Source organism: Thunnus albacares, chromosome 6 (genome assembly GCF_914725855.1).
Source record: "Thunnus albacares chromosome 6, fThuAlb1.1, whole genome shotgun sequence".
NCBI lineage: Eukaryota > Metazoa > Chordata > Actinopteri > Scombriformes > Scombridae > Thunnus > Thunnus albacares.
Genome location: NC_058111.1, coordinates 5,070,706 through 5,075,249, shown reverse-complemented (window position 1 = coordinate 5,075,249; position 4,544 = coordinate 5,070,706).

Here is a 4,544-nt window from a genome sequence, read left to right as displayed (position 1 = left end):
GTGGAACTCACACTTGTCATCAACTGGCTGCTGGAGGAGGAGTAGGATGCACATTAGAACTATACTATCAAAGTGAAATTGAAACTGTAAATGAGAAAACTGCATGTTCTTTGTTGGCAACATCACGGTTAAAACGGTTTAACATTTACATAACGTTTAACATTCAAAAGTAGGTAGTAGTAGTGTTGCAACTTGTATTGAGATTTTTCAGAGTTTATAGCAGACATTTTCAGTTGATACAGAACAGCTATATGAGATTAAAATATGTTTTTCATTTTTATTTTTTTTTATCAACATTGTTTTTCACTTCTGCTTTATTTGGATTTGGGTGTTAAACGCCAAGTGTGCAAACATGAGCAGAGTGAGAACAAAAACTCTTAACAACTTTTAACAATGACTGGCCCCGCTAAAACCCATCAGTTCTGAAGACACACCACAACAAAAGCCAGAATCAAGCCACAAGAATAATGTAAGAAAACAGATATTAAATGAACTATAATTATTTGTAGACCAATATGTGGAATAGGCACAAAAACCACTTGGTTAGGGTTAGGAAAAGATCACGGTTTTGGTTAAAATGATTGCTTGAAACATAGTTTATACTTCCTTAATATGATTAATATAATATAAATATTTTTATTATTTTTTACCCATTACACATACTTTTTGCGGGTTACCCAAACCCTGGTGCAGGACTCCAATGTCAGCGGTGATAGGAAAACAGCCTGAATATTTTCTCTACACACATACATGTGAGTGCGACAGATTGTGTTGTGTGCGCGTATGTGTGTGTGCGCATGTACGTCAATCAATCAATCAATCAATCAATCAATCAATCTTTATTTATATAGCGCCATATCACAACAGAAGTCATCTCAAGGCACTTTTCACATAGAGCAGGTCAAGACCGTACTCTTTAATTTACAGAGACCCAACAGTTCCCCCATGAGCAAGCACTTGGCGACAGCGGTAAGGAAAAACTCCCCTTTAACGGGTAGAAACCTCAAGCAGACCCCGGCTCTTGGTGGGCGGCCATCTGCTTTGACCGGTTGGGTTGAGAGAGAGAAAGGGAGAGGGAAAGGGGGAGGGGGGACAGAAGAAAAACAACGACAACAACAACAAGCACAAGCATCAACAGCCAGGGAAGGATGTCATCAGGACTGTGAAGGACCGCGAAGGTTTGGCCCGGGACTCATGGACATCCTTTGTCCTGCTCTGTACATCAACATCCTGCATGTCTGCAGGATGAGAAAGCGTGCCTGTTTCTCATTGAAGGACAGGAGGAAGACTTCAGGATCACATGTCACCTTTACAGACAAGCAGGGGTCATGCGCTCTGACAATAACGGATGCTTTCATTAGTAAACAAAATCATGGTCCAGTGGAAAGGTGTGGGAGATGCAGGCATGGCCAGTAACAAGATTCAAACAGCTTGGTGTGATGAAACGTGTTGGTTTGAACCATTTTACTGCCAATAAATGTGGTTAACTATATAACTGCTACACTACTATCATTGCATTTATCATTGTTATAGTGCCCTGCAGTATAGCGGCCTGAGAGGTGCGCAACACACAGTCCTGGAAAACTCAAAATACTCAAAACACACATCCGTGTCCGAACCCCTAAATGTAGGGGTTCGGACATGGATATACCCAGACAACTCAAACACTCAAACTTCCCAGCACAGCGCCGGAAAATCTCTCAGCATTGCACTACTGCAAAAAAAAAAAAAAAAGTATCTCCTAGGCACTAATCTTACCATGCTTTTTAATGTTTTACTCACTACTTTCATTTTTATTTTAATATTTTTATGAATAATATTAAAATTATTACCCAATCTGTCAGTTGGGGTCTTGGAGGCCCTGGAGCCCCTTGTTTAGGGCTTGGGGGTCAGTGGAAGAGGCCTGTAAAAGTCCAGCCGTAAATTTAAAATGATCAGAAACTTGTGATTTGTGACTTTTGGCAGATAGCACTTCGATCAGACATATTTCTTATATAAATATAGTGCAAAAAGGCAAGGCAAGGCAAGTTTATTTGTATAGCACATTTCAACAACAAGGCAATTCAAAGTGCTTTACATAGAGGATAAAAGGCATCAAAACAGAATATAAAAGCAACACAATTAAAAAGACATAAAACATTTAAAAAGTGTTAAATTTGGAAATAAAAATAAGCTAAAAGGGAATAAGACAGATAAAACAAGAGAATAAAAGTTACAGTGCAGTGTAAAATATCAACCCTCAAATCTGGTTTAATAAAAGGCAGCAAACAGAAAAGTCTTCAGCTGTGTTAAAAGAACTGAGAGTTGCAGCAGACCTGCAGTTTTCTGGGAGTTTGTTCCAGATATGTGGAGCATAAAAGCTGAACGCTGCTTCTCCATGTTTAGTTTTTTACTCTGGGGACAGAAAGCAGACCTGTCCCAGACCACCTGAGAGGTCTGGATGGTTCATAATGTAGCAGCAGATCAGAAAGACTTTGATTTTTTGTAACTTTGAAGGTTATTGATTTGATTTGACTAATTTGGACAGCCGAAGACTATTATTCACATAAATGATCAGATGCATTTTTGCACAGGAGGAGGACTGTGGATTTTGTCCACCATCATCTGTACCCTGTACCGCAGTCGAAGGACTTCTGTCACGGGCATGATGATGTCTTCAGACCCGGGCTGTTTTCAGACAGTGCAAGAAGGAGACAAACATCACTTCCTTTAACCACTATTTTGCCTACTGCTGAGGGTGCATTGCTGCAATTTGCAGTTTGATTGCACGTCTATGTGTCATACGTTTAAATGTACATTGTTACTAGTACTTGCTGGACAAAGACGTGTAACTATAGCTTTTCACTGTTATCTAATGTTGCATGAATGTTGCACTCATTTCCTGAGTTCACCATATGGTGCAAGAAAACACCCATTAAGTGAACATCATGTCGCTGTATATCAACTGTAGAGCACACCTTGAAAATTTCATGTGAATCAGATGATGTTTGTCATATAAGACTGAGTTGCTCACACCTGTGTCATCAAAACTGTACAAGTTTTGAGCCCGGTCACTTGAATTTCAATTAGTAAATTGAAAAGTCTTGATGAATTTGTGTGTAAAACAAATTCAAGTCCTATTTTTCATCATCTATTTTTTGAAAAGTAAACACTTTTAACCCACATGATCTGGTCAAAGTTTGGTTGAAATGCGTATTGTCACTGGGCTCTACAGTGTGAGTATTTCACTCGCATTTGCCCCTAAAAATAGATATGAGTGAAGTGGAGAAATAATTTGCAGCTGCAGCATGACCGGAAAGAAGCACAACCAGTTAGCCTCCGCTGGGCTCTCAGCTAGCTGTTGGTTGTTTGGATCCAACTGGACCACTGAGCCCTGGTTTGTTATTCAGTTTAAAGTGGGAAGAAGCAGTGGGTCTGTCGGCCAGCTGAGTGAAGTGAAAACTGCAGAGGAAACAGTGGTAACCATCAGAGTGAAACAGTCGTAGAGGAGCTGCTGTGTTCAGCTGCACAGATAGGAAATCCCTCGACTGACTCTTTTTGGTCATAACAGCGGTTGGCAACCAGCATATTAGGTGCATTACTGCCACCCTCTGCTTCAGACTGTGAACCAATGATTAAATCCTACATGTTAATCCTGTCTGTCTAATAAACTAAAAAATAAAAGAAAAACTGCTGCTCCACCCTCTTGGCAGGTCCATTAAAGTTTTAATGCTGTGCTCTGGAACTCCAGTCTTCCTGTGTTTTTCCCTCATGTAGGCTATAGTCTTTCTTGATCATCAGTACAATATATGATTGCATGTGTAATAGTCTCCTCAGCCAAGTGGGAAAAAATATGTGCATATATCAACATCAGCAATGGGCAAAAATGACAGTCAAAAAGTAATCATGTTAAATAATCGTGATCTCAATATTGAACAAGATAATCGTGATTATAAGAGTTTAAATATGTATGTGATAAATTGTAAATATGTACGTAATGAATTGTTTTCTTTAATTAACTGTTACTTGAACATTTTTCAGTGTGCCCCTAATTTTTCATTTAGGAGCACATGTACTCCTTGAAAAAAAAGTAAGCATTGAACACTGCTGTCAGATATGTAGAAACACTAAGTAACTGGGGTGTGGCGCTGCCCAAGGGCTTCTGTCACAGGCATGTAGATGTTTTCAGACCTGGGCTGACAGGTCTGACTTTACTCAACCCCCCACCCCCTTTCTTTCCTCCTTCTCTCTCTCAGTTGGAGAGGAGGATTTTAATAGTCTTCTTGTGAAATATCCTCATAAATCCCAGGACTTTGGCCAAATCTTACATTAAAAATAATATTTTTGTAGGAAAATTCGTCGCAAATCCATTGACTTATAGTTTAGACATCAGAACCATTTGTTTGGCACAAAGTCCATGCCTAGAGATTGCCTCCCCATTGGTTTACATTGTAAGGTGTGATGTGGCACTACAACTTTCAGGACTTATAACATATAACCGTTCGAGTTATTACAAAGTTTTTAACAGCTTTTGTTCAGCACAGTGTCATAAGTCATGTATTCAA